Source organism: Sarcophilus harrisii, chromosome 2, assembly GCF_902635505.1.
Source record: "Sarcophilus harrisii chromosome 2, mSarHar1.11, whole genome shotgun sequence".
In the NCBI taxonomy this organism is placed as follows: domain Eukaryota; kingdom Metazoa; phylum Chordata; class Mammalia; order Dasyuromorphia; family Dasyuridae; genus Sarcophilus; species Sarcophilus harrisii.
Genome location: NC_045427.1, coordinates 640,076,744 through 640,089,365, shown reverse-complemented (window position 1 = coordinate 640,089,365; position 12,622 = coordinate 640,076,744).

Sequence of the window (12,622 nt, the reverse complement as noted above, 5' to 3'; positions counted from 1 at the left end):
TCTCCCTCCTCTTTCTCTCCCTCCTCTTCTCCTCCCCCTTCTCCTCCTCCCCATTCCTCATCTTCCCCCTACTTTCTCCTCCTTCTTTCCTCCTACCCCTTTCTCCTCCTTTTCCTCCTCCTCCTCATGCCAAACTTCAATCTCTTTGCTCAATTGTTGTCAGTCTGCTCTAACTTTTTTCAGTTATGAAACAGCTTTCTGCTAAAAGCCACCTGTAAATGTGTGTGTGTGTGTGTGAAAGAGAGAGAGAGAGAGAGAGAGAGAGAGAGAGAGAGAGAGAGAGAGAGAGAGAGAGAGAGAGAGAGAGAGAGTGAGAGGAGACAGAGAGACAGAGACAGAGAAAGAGAACGAGGGAGGAAGGGAGAGAGAGACACAGACACAGACACAGAGACAGACAGAGAATCCAGTAGTAAAAACAATGAGCCTCTGATCCCTTCCTGATTTTGAAAGTTCACCCTGCATTGTAAGGGCATTCTTTTTAGTTCCTTCTCGATTTTTGGACTAAAAAAGAAAAAGTATGTTCCAAAATTAGATTCATTTTACTGTCTGGAATTGAGATGTGAAGATCTGGGTTCAGATCTGAATCTGTTCCTTACACGCCATCACATTGTGAATCTGGGGCAAACCACTTCGTCTCTCTGGGCCTCAGTTTCCCCAGCTGTAAATTGAGGCGTTTGTACTGGACAGTCCCTTTCATGGCTAAATTCTTTGGTTCCGAGCCCTGCTTCCTAAGGTACACTTTGATCCACATGACTACTCTGCCCTCAGCCCCTCTCCCTCCCCCCGGCTACCCCTCAGCCCTCCTAGCTCTTCCTGTAATAGCCGTTCCCATTCCAAGGGTCGAAAGGATCCTTTTGGCCACAGGAACAGCATGTGCCGAATCACGGTGTCCCTTCGCTGGCATCTCTGGTTTGTCCAGTTGCACAACTGTCCCAATCCATGGCGGGAGAGGGCAGAGAGCCAAAACCAAGCAGAGACAATGCTTTGGAGAGACTATTCAGCCTCTGCAGCCCTGGAAACCCACTTGTGAGCTGAGGGAGCTCCTCTCCAACCCACCAGAATGAGAAGGATTTTTACCAGCTTTATTGGACTTCTTCCATGTTGTAGAAACTCTGTGTGAAGGGAACCCCTTCAGCAAATACAGAGGAAGTGGCTTGTCATCAAGAAACCCCTGTTGAGATCTGGGGAGTACCTGGGACAGGTGGGAGTGGTGTAGTGTTTAGAGCCCTACATCTTAATGGAAGAGCTGAGTTCAAACACTGACCCAGACACTTACTGGCCAAATCAGTTTCTTCATCTGTTAGATGGGGATAGTCATGGCAAGTACCTCACAGGCAAGTTGTGAGATTCAAACAATATATTTTTATTTCTTTATATATTATTTTGTATTTCTAACCCTATTTCTATTTTTTAATTTCTTTATATGTTAAATATATATTATATATAAAATATATTTTTTCCAGAAATAAATAAATAAATTATAAAGTATTTTATATCCATGAGTTCTTCTCATTCTCAAGATGCACCCCCTCCACCTCTGCTCTGAAACTCCTGAGGAGAGATGAAGCATGAAGAACATGATTTTGTCCCTTCTTCACCAGAAGAAGGTGAGATTCTTTCACAATCTTGAGGCTGCCATTAATTTCTGGCCACCAGCTCGTTCCCTCCAATCCAACAACCACAGGGACCCAAGGAGTCACCCTTGGAGGTCCAAGTTTTGGTCTATATGAACCATCTAAGAAGCTCAAAGCACCCAGGGCTCTCCTGAGCCCTCAGTCACCCTACAAACTAGGAGGCCTTTGATAAATAGGCTTTGTCATTTGTTGAGAGGGATTTGACAGCAATACCCGCAGATAAAATAGACTCCGCTTTTGGCCCAAACCATACCTTCTGCATTGTGCATCTAGAAAGGTCATGGTTATGGGAGAGTCCTATCAATCAAGGCATCAGTGGCAGAAAAAATCCCACTCCGGGAGATGGTGAGACATGCCAGTTTCAAAACATTGCAGTTCGGTGAATGACTCATGTTAATGTGATCTTAGAATAGTAAATACACCCCCACATGGAGAATGATATTAGTTGCATTATCTAAGGGGGAGAGAGATGGAGAGAGAGAGGAAGAGACAGAGACTGAAAGAGAGAAGAGAAACAGGAAGGAGACAAAGACAGAGATTGAAAAAGAAAGGAAAAGGAAAGATAGAAACATAAACAGAGAGAGACATAGTCAGAGACTGATAAAGAGAAGAAAGGGAAAAAGAGAGAGAGAGAGAGAGAGAGAGAGAGAAGCAGTAACATCTGGAGGAACCACTGGGGCAATATCTGTCAGGTTCTGTGTGTCTTTTGCTCAACCACTGACTGTGGGGTGATGGGAGACCCCACACCCTGCCTTGTTCCCCACTTTAGCCTCTTCCCAAGAAGGCCAAAGGGGGTGGGGCACAGAATCAGAGAACAAAGGTCTTGTCTTCTAAAATTGTCACTCCCGGGATTGGGTAAGAGTTTCTCAAGAATTTTGCATGTCCCAGTACAGGAAGTAAGTTGATCACAGGGTTAATAATGAGTCCCGTGGCTCTGCCAAGAATTGGGTTTTCCATCCTTCAGTGACTAGGATGGGCACAGACAAGACCAGGTGCCCCCTCGGGGCTCAGCCCTCAGTCCTGGGCTCCTCCAGCCTTAGCCCAGTTACCAAGGATCACCTTTGGAAGGAGAGGCCAGGGAAGGGCCTGGATGGGTGATTTCACAAGGGAGCTCAGGGCTTCTTTGTGACTTATTTTAGAACCTTGGAATATTGCCTGGAACCCTGAGTCAGTCGGCTCACCCAGGGTCATCTCACCAATATTCACTAGACCACACTGCCTATAATAATATATGATAGTCATGACACTTGAATGTTTACAAACAGCCTTGCATGTTTACAAAGTCTTTTACATACATGACTTCATTAGATCCTGAGGAAGGAAGAGCTATAAGTTTTATTATCACCATTTTGCAGATGAGGAAACTGAGGCAGGCAGGGTGACACAGCTAGGAAGTATCTGAGGCAGGATTTGAACTCAGGAAGATGAGTCTTCTGACTCCAGGCCAGCACTCTAATGGACTAGGGTGCCTCCTAGATGCTCCCTCATAGTTGGTGATAGAGCAAGGATTTGAACTAAAGTTCCTCTGGTTCCTGTCTGCTTTACCAGGATTGATTATTTTGATTTTCCCTATAAAAATTGAAATTGCTGAACCCCCCCCTTGGGAGGTGGAGAGACTTGCTGAGTGTACAAGGTTCTTCTTCCCTTTCCCCATAAACCAGTAAAAACCAATCTCTTTTTCCAACTTTAAACCAAAGTAATAACTACAGGGCTAGGAATGAAGGTTGGGCAAAGCTGGTGTCCCTCACATCTCTTTTATTCTCTTCTTTCTCTTCACCTCTTTCTCTCAATTATCCAGGACCCTTTCCCTGCTTCTGGACCCTGGACAAGTTCAGTTTCCCTGAATTTCCTGTTCCAGAAGAACAAAAATTAACAAACAAATCCTCACTAAAGTGCAAGTGACTTAATATCACCCTTCTGGGGGCGGGGGGAGATAAAACTTAAGAAGAAGGTGGTAGTAAATGGACATGAAGCAAAGGGAGAAGTGTAGAAGATGCTGGATCTAGAATCAAATCATGCCTTAGAAATGTATTAGCTGTGTGACTCTGGACAAGCCATTTAATTTCTCTGTGTCTTAATTTCCTGATCCATGAAATGGACTCGGTGATCTCTAATTCATCAACATCATTGTCATAGCAACATCCTTCCTAGCTTTGCATAAAATCCCATGTCAGATGCTGCCCAGAAATGCTCTACCCATGTGTTGGTTAATTCAATAATCCCTCCAGCTAAGTACCTATCCTAAGTCTGTTTCTTTCAGCAAAGTCCCTTCCATTATTCTAAAGAAGAAAGGATGATGTTGGCTCTTAGATTGAAGTGAGACCCGAAAGTTAGCCCCCAGAAGTTGCCATCAATATTTGATGTCTCTATTGGAGAGCCATTGGGAGCAAATGCTTGACTAGGTATTGTTTAATGCTTTTATCAATGACATTGATAAAACGCTAGCTGACCCATCGGCTCTCAGAGTCGGGGACCAAAAGGATTTCAGCAGACCTGAATGCTGGGCTGAAGCTAATGGGATCAGCCTTGTTCCTCTTGACCCAGAGGACAGAGTCGGGCCTTGCACAAGCCTATGTAGGCTTGGTGCAAGGGAAGCTTCCTCTCAGAAGGAATGGGCTACTTTAGGAAGCAGTGGGTCCAGTCTCATTAGACATCTGTAAGGAGCTACTGGACAGCTACTTGATAGGCATGTTGTTCTGGGGTCTCTTATTCAGACATCCGAGGCAGTATCCGAGAGAGGAATGCTCAGGCCTGTCTGATTGCACTGAGAGACCCTCCAAGAGATCAGCAAAATGTCCTCTGCAGATGGGACATCTGGAGAAACTTTACATGCAGCTCATTCCTCTTGGGGTTGGCCAAGAACATCCCCTGGGGCATTTTGGGTGACCACATGTCCCTTTATCACATGGTTATACTACAGTCCATGATAAGAACATATAACTCAGTATCCAAAACAATCTTCAGGGCTAGAATAATAGTCCAGTATAGAAAGATGCCCTATATATGTGCTTGTGGGGGGGGGGGTATACACAGAAAATCATCGATATGGGTTCGAAAAGCTAATTGCACAGATCCAGGATGGGAGAGACATAAGTTAGACAGAAGTCGGCATTTTGGTGGACTCCGAGCTCAATAAGGCAAGGGTGATCCGGCGGCCGACAAAGCTAATGTGGTTGTTAACTGCTTCCTGGAGCACCTAGGACAGACAGTCTGGAAGACAGTGGGTGTTAAATGAAGTGTTTACTGAATTGTATCACTAAACTGATTTGTATGGAGGCCAAAGCAAGGCAGGTGATAAGCCCACTCTATTCAGTCCTGGTCAGAACACATTTGGAACATTGTGCTCCTTTACTGTGTACCGCATTTGGGGAAGAACACTGACAATCTAAATCCCTTACAGAAACGGTGGCCAATAGAGTACCTCTCTTAACTTATTCTCCCAACCCCTCATTGACAGTGCAGGGGAGAAGGTAGGAGAGTGGGAGAAGGTGGGGGAGAAGGGAAAGGTGGTGGTGAGGGGTGAAAGGGAAGGGGGGAAGAGGTCAAACAGGAAACTTGGCTGCTTCATCAGGCCCTCACTATACCCAGCTCCTGCTGGGCTCCAATTGTCAGACGGCTTTATGGATCTCCTGGTCACCAGGAAGTATTCTATCAAGATACTCAGTCACCTGAAATCAGGAAAGAAAAGCTATAACAGGAAGAATGTGGTTCATATGGTCAGGATTCATGGGAAGTGGGGAAGAGGGAGGATAAAATCCACCATTCCTCCCTCTATCCAGTCCCTCTCAGTAATCCTCCTTATTCATAAGAAGGGGAGACAGTCACCCATGTTCTGTGTAACACCAGAAAATGTACGTTGGGGACTTCCATTCATGCTCCAACATGAGCCTTCAGTGGCCAGTGACTCCAGTATCACTGCAAAGAGGTTCAGTTGAAAGGACTGGGTATTTTTAGATGAAAGAGAACTCTGAGTCCTCATCATGGCTGACTTTCCAGAGGTGAAGCTTGTCCTGCTTGATCCCAGAAGGCAGAACTGGGAAGTACAAGTGTAAGTTGCCAAGAGGTCAATCTAGGCTAGAAACAAAGAAAAACTTCCTAACAGCAAGAACCAACTCCTTGGGCTGCCTCCTGAGGTAGTGAGCTCCCTCTCAGCAGAGGCCTTCAGGAAAAGGCAGGGGACCTGCAGGTGAGATGCACACCAAGGAACCTTCCAATTGTGATTGCCCATGAATCTTTGCCATGCGTCCATATAGCCCCTGCCCATTGTACGCAGGCCCCTTAAGGAGGAGACTGAAGAAGGGAGAGGCTGACTTCCTGCATGATCCTCCAGAGTCTAGTTGCTAAGGGTCCCACTTTCCACAGTTCATGATTGACCTCCCTCTCCATCCCTCTCCCTTCTCAATTACTCAGCCTCCACTGCTTTCCTGATGATCAAGAAAGAGGAGAAGATGCAGTTCTTCAAAATTATTAGAGATTATCTAATTTCAACTCCTTTTTACAGATAAAGAAACTGAGGTCGCTCTCTAGATCCCTTCATTAAACCGCTCCCTCTGAGCTGTGTTCGCTTTCTCTACCTTTAGTAAGTAGCTGGCTGTGCTGGACCTTGATGGTACAGAATGCCCTGCATCAGCATAAAGGGAAGGGAGCTGGAGTCATGGATAGCTTTAGGGCAGAGGATGGGCATGATTCAGGGAGAAGCTATCAGAGGAAAAGCAGCTGCCAGTTTTTCCCAATACACACCTGCAGAGAGCTACTTCCTGTAATGCATCTCCTTAGAGGCATTCTATGTAATACTAACTTATATGCAACATAAGCTAGTATTATGTAATACTAGCACCTCCCTCCTCCCCATTTCAGCTTTTTTAGAGGAGACAACAATTGTTTTTGTTTTGTTTTGTCCCAGATCCCCATGGTCTATCACAAAGCTTCTTACATAATAAATAGACAATTTGTCGGGTCGGGTTATATCCCCAAGTTGGGTCACCGAGTCAATAAACCTTAGACTTTGAAAGGACCCCAGATCCTCCCCAGCCTGACTAATACACAAAAGAAATCCCCACTATAACACACTTGACATGGACATCGAGTCTCTGCTTCAACATGTCTGCTGAGAAGAAGAGCTTACCATTTGGAACCATTGAAGAACTTTGTCCTGACATCAGGCATACATTTTCCCTTTTCATAATCACTCCCCATCATTGTGCTTGCCCTTTGACTCAATCAGGATAAGTCTAGTCCCCCTTCCTTATGTCAGCTCTTAAAATCTCAGCTATCATTTTTCTCTTCCAAATTAAACATAATCCTTATGGTCTTACTTGGAATCAGCCTCGCAGGATCTCAAGGAAGAGGGAGGGGGAGATAAGACAATGCTGCCTTCAGAGTTCAAGGACCTGGGGTGGGGGTGGGAGTGGAGCAATGAGAATTGAGGTCACCCAACTTTAAGATACCACTACACACCTGTCAGATTGGCTAAGATGACAGGAAAAAATAATGATGATTGTTGGAGGGGATGTGGGAAAACTGGGACATTGATGCATTGTTGGTGGAGTTGTGAACGAATCCAACCATTTTGGAGAGTAGTTTGGAACTATGCTCAAAAAGTTATCAAACTGTGCATACCCTTTGATCCAGCAGTGTTACTATTGGGCTTATATCCCAAAGAGATTATAAAGAAGGGAAAGGGACCTGTATGTGCACGAATGTTTGTGGCAGCCCTCTTTGTAGTGGCTAGAAACTGGAAACTGAATGGATGTCCATCAGTTGGAGAATGGCTGAATAAATTGTGGTATATAAATATTATGGAATGTTACTGTTCTGTAAGAAATGACCAACAGGATGATTTCAGAAAGGCCTGGAGAGACTTACACGAACTGATGCTGAGTGAAATGAGCAGGACCAGATCATTATATACTTCAACAACAATATTATATGATGACCAGTTCTGATGGACCTGGCCATCCTCAGCAACGAGATCAACCAAATCATTTCTAATGGAGCAGTAATGAACTGAACTAGCTATGCCCAGCGAAAGAACTCTGGGAGATGACTAAAAACCATTACACTGAATTCCCAATCCCTATATTTATGCCCACCTGCATTTTTGATTTCCTTCACAAGCTAATTGTACAATATTTCAGAGTCTGATTCTTTTTGTACAGCAAAATAACGGTTTGGTCATGTATACTTACTGTGTATCTAATTTATATTTTAATATATTTAACATCTACTGGTCATCCTGCCATCTAGGGGAGGAGGTGGGGGGGTAAGAGGTGAAAAATTGGAAGAAGAGGTTTGGCAATTGTTAATGCTGTAAAGTTACCCATGCATATAACCTGTAAATAAAAGGCTATTAAATAAAAAAAAGAGAATGGAGGTCACCCTCTTCTACCCTCAGTTCCCCTACCTCCCACTAAAACCATAAATCTAGGAGAGATGGTGGGACAAGCTTTCCCTTCATAGCAGAAAAGATCCACTGGGAGTCCAAACCAGCCTGTCCTGAAGGAACAATAAACCCAAGTGATACTGATATCCAGATCCAGTGCAGAACCTGGAATCCAGAAGGGATGATCTTGCCCTCAAGCTCGAGGATGAGCAATCTACAAAAGGAAACTACAGACTCTAGAGCAGGATGGATGTTTTGTCTACTTTCCTTAGGAATAATGATGCTTCTGTGATCTCTACCTTCATTGGCCTGGATGCTAACACACACACACACACACACGCATCTATACCTTCTCACTCTTCCATGTCTTTCTTCGAATCCTCTTTAAAGATTCCATCCAACCCCCTGGAGGCCATCCTCTGCACATTTTGTCCTGTTTGGCAACCCGAACCTTATGGTAAATACATATTGGATACTAGGTTGTCTTAACTCTGGGGCCAGCCTTCCATCCCCTCCGCCACACTGAATCTCAGTGGGACAGGAGAAGTTATATTGCAAAAAAGGGAAGAAAACAACAAAATCGTGGTAGAAAGTCACCATTGGTCTTGAAGAGGGAGGCAGATCACTAGTCACTTGCAGCCTACATGTGGATGCTCCTGTGACAGAGCCCTCTACCCCTAAGTCAGCTATCGGGGAACAGAGCTCCTTCAATTCTTCAGCAGCCTTGACCTTCCCCTCACTTCAATGTTCGAATATGTAATAAGAACTCAATTGGAAAGAATATCAGAGCCTAGACTTTGGAGAATGTAAAAAGCCAGACTTAAGAGTTTTTTATTTTATCCTAAAGACAACAGAAAACAGTTTTTTGAGCAGGGAAATAGCATGGTTAGACCTGTGTATTTAGAATGTTATTTTTGGCCTAATCATCTATGAAAGGAAGTCATTCCAGCCTCTTTTTGAACACTTCTAGTGACAGGGAACTCACTCTCTAATGAGGTAACCCCATATCATTTTTTGGATAGATTTCATTGTTATGCAATTTTCTTATATTAAGCAGAAATTAGTTTTCTTGTGATTACCATTCATTTAAGCCTAGTTTTGATCTGGATCTACAAAGAGTAAATCTACTTTTTCTTCTGTATGACAGCCTGTTATAATTTGATGACAGTTATATTCTCCATTCCCTACCTTTGAAACTAGTTTTCTAAAAAACAAACAAACAACAACAACAACAAAAAAAAAGGCACCTTTTGCAGTTAGAAGTGGATGTTTTCCTTAAAACTACAGCTCCTTATTGTATTAAACATTTATTTCCAAGGCAGATTCAAAAAACTATTTATAAATAACTGAATGTATCCAGCATATTTGAGGCAAGTTTCAGCTGGCCTGGGTCACCATGGTGCAAGCTTTTCTACCAATATATCGACGTCACAGAATAGTTATAGAATGTCATCCCATTGTTGGTGAAACTGTAAATTGATCTAACCATCCTGGAGAAGAAATTTAGATTTAGGCAAAGGAAGTGACTGAAATGTCCATTTCCTATGATCTGGGCATTTCACTGTTGGCCATATACTTTAAGGAGGTCAATGACCAAAAAAGGTCCCCTAGACATCAAAATGTCTGCAGCAGCACCTTTTGTGGTCACTAAGAACTTTAAAAAAAAAAAAGCAGATGCCTATTGACAAGGGAAAGGCTTAACATTCTTTATGAATATAATAAAATATAACTGGATCAAATGATATAATATTTGCAAAGCACTTCTTGCAATGTCTGGCATATCTATTCAACTTAATAAGTGCTTTTGTTCCCCTTATTTTGCCATAAGAAATGATGATGGTGGAGAAGCATGGAAAGATGGATATAAAATCATAAAGCAAAGCTAGCAGATCCAAGAAAACAACAGAGATGGGAATTGCAATGATACAGATGGAAAGATCTCCACTGAGACAACTAGAACAGAAAATTGCCAAATGACAATGGTCCAGCCCGGCTTCAAAGAAGTGATCTCAAAAGATGTTTCTCCCATTGGTAGGGGCAGACAGGATCATTGGGACAGAATATTGCTCAATGTCAGACATTTTGGAGGAGGTTGGTTATAGTTTTGAAAACTTCATTTCTTCTTTTCTTCTTTCCTTCCTTCCTTCTTTCCTTCCCTCCCTCTCTCCCTCCTTCCTTCTTTCCCTTCTTTCTTCCTTCCTTCCTTCTTTCCTTTCTTCTTGAATTCTCTGCATTCTCCTTTCTTTCTCCTTCCTTCCTCCTTCCTTCCTTCTCTTAAATTCTTTTTCTTCTTCATCTTCTCTCTTTCTCTCTCACTCTCTCTTCCTTCCTTCCATCTTATTTCTTTCTTTCTTTCATTCCCCCTTTATTTTAAGCAAAGAATCTCAAGAAGTGAAGGGGAAGGATAAGGTCAAAAATGTAAATAACATAAACACAAAGGATACCAATAAAAATATACTTTAAAAATACCATTCAGAGTCTACAATATCCCTGAAACTATGTGGTAAATTCTTGCCTCTCTTGAGGATTAGAATTCTTCCTTTTCATTACAAAGTACTTTTAACTTTTCAAAGCACATTTCATCATATTTGATCTTTATTGTCTCCATAAGTTCTCTGAGGCAGGGTTCAGCCCATCTTACAGATGAGGAAATAGGGGTTAAGCAATTTGCCTAAGGCCCCCTAAGATAATCATGGGACTGGAACTCAGGCTACAACTTTCTCTCTTGACTCTTGGGTCCATGATTATTCTTATTTTCCTATATATGTGTGTGTGTATGTATGTCTGTGTGTCTATACATATATATATATATCTATATATATATATATATACACATATATATGTATACATATATAAGTATATAGGTATGAAAATAAGAAAAGTATATATGGCACATATATTTCTCTCCATATATATGCACACATATACATATTATATGTATGTAGTGTAGACTGGCTCCTGTCCTAAATCTTCCCTTCTGGGAAAGTATTGTACCCAAGCCCTGAACTCCAGGAAAAAAATAAATCATCCACCAAGTTCAAAATCACTGTAAAGAGTTAGGATTCTTAATTTTGGTTCTAAAAGGAAGCAAACTAGCTATTTTCCAAAGATTCCTTCATGATTTTGCCTGTCATTCCTCACCCCTGCCCAAAGTAACCCTTTGCAAGGCATTAAATAATCTCTTGCCCACTGGACCTGGATGAGCTTAGCACAGTGTGTTACAAAGAACATTGGACCTACCTCCTGCTTCTGACACTATGTACCTTGCCATAAGAACATTATTCTACAGGTGTGAGTCTCAGTTTTACTGAGTTTTACAGATAAATCTGTAAAGTGGGAATAATAATACTTATATATCTCACAGGATTTCTGTGGGGCTCAGATGAATTAACATGTTAGTGATAAATAAATAAATATGATCAATTCTTATTATCATCTCACTTTTCTTATCTTTTTTGATGGTGCTTACATAGAAATAATCCCAGAACAAGTCCTTATCTCACTGTTATGCTTATATATTTCACATCTTATACAGGAATTGCCCAGGAAGGGAACATCACAGCTTTTTTATTGAATAAATGTGTTGCAGGATATAAATTCATCTTCTGTAAGCTCATTGAAAGCTCCTTCAGGACAACTGCAGCAACAGATAGGATGCTAACAGAGATGACATGATACTCATCTTATCCAGATTTTAGCTTTTTCTATGTATCTATATTTTGAAAGTTTTTGATTCCACGTGACTTAGAGATTGTGACTATCTGGGCTGACTACATCAATCAATCAATTGACAAGCATTTATTAAATTTGACTCTTTGCTAGGCAGAGGGCTGGGCACTGGGAATACACAAACAAATCTAAAGCAATCCCTTCAAAAAGTTTGCATTCTACTAGGAGAATAAAATGTATACATATGTAAGCACCCACTGAATATCTACAAATTGAATATAAGATAGCTAGGGGGGAGGGTCTTAGTAGTTGGGGGAATCAGGGAAGTTTCCCATGAAGGATGTACTTGAGCTGAGTTTAAAAAAAAAAAAACTACAAGAATTCTAAGAGGCAGAGGTAAAAAGGGACAGCATTCCAGGCCTGGAAAATAGTTTGGGCAAAGGCAAGGAAACAAGACATGAGTATTGTCTAGGAGAAACAGCAAACATGCAGTAAGGCTAAACCACAAAGGAGAGTAAGATATAAAAAGACTAAAGAGGAGAGAAGAGCCAGGTTGTAAAAAGCTTTAAATGTCAAACAGGAATTTATATTTGAGCCTCAGAACCAGAAGATTTTATCAAGTAGGGGAGTGACATGTAGTTTAAAAAATGACTAAATATTTTTATAAGTGAATGTTATAGACAGGAGATGGTGGGTGATTATGACTCTGTGCCATTGCTCAGGTTCCAGGTCAGTGTCTTGGTAGAGTTCTCCAGGTTATTTGAAAATAAGTATTTTTGAATTCAGATCTATCATCTGTTAGTTTGTGTAAGATGATTGTTACTAATTAACCTGTGGACTTTAGAACTAAAAAAATGAATTTGTCTTCTCTGGTACTAATATAACTAAGACAAGAAACATCTCAACAGAATAGATCTCCTGCCCTCCATCCCAAGGA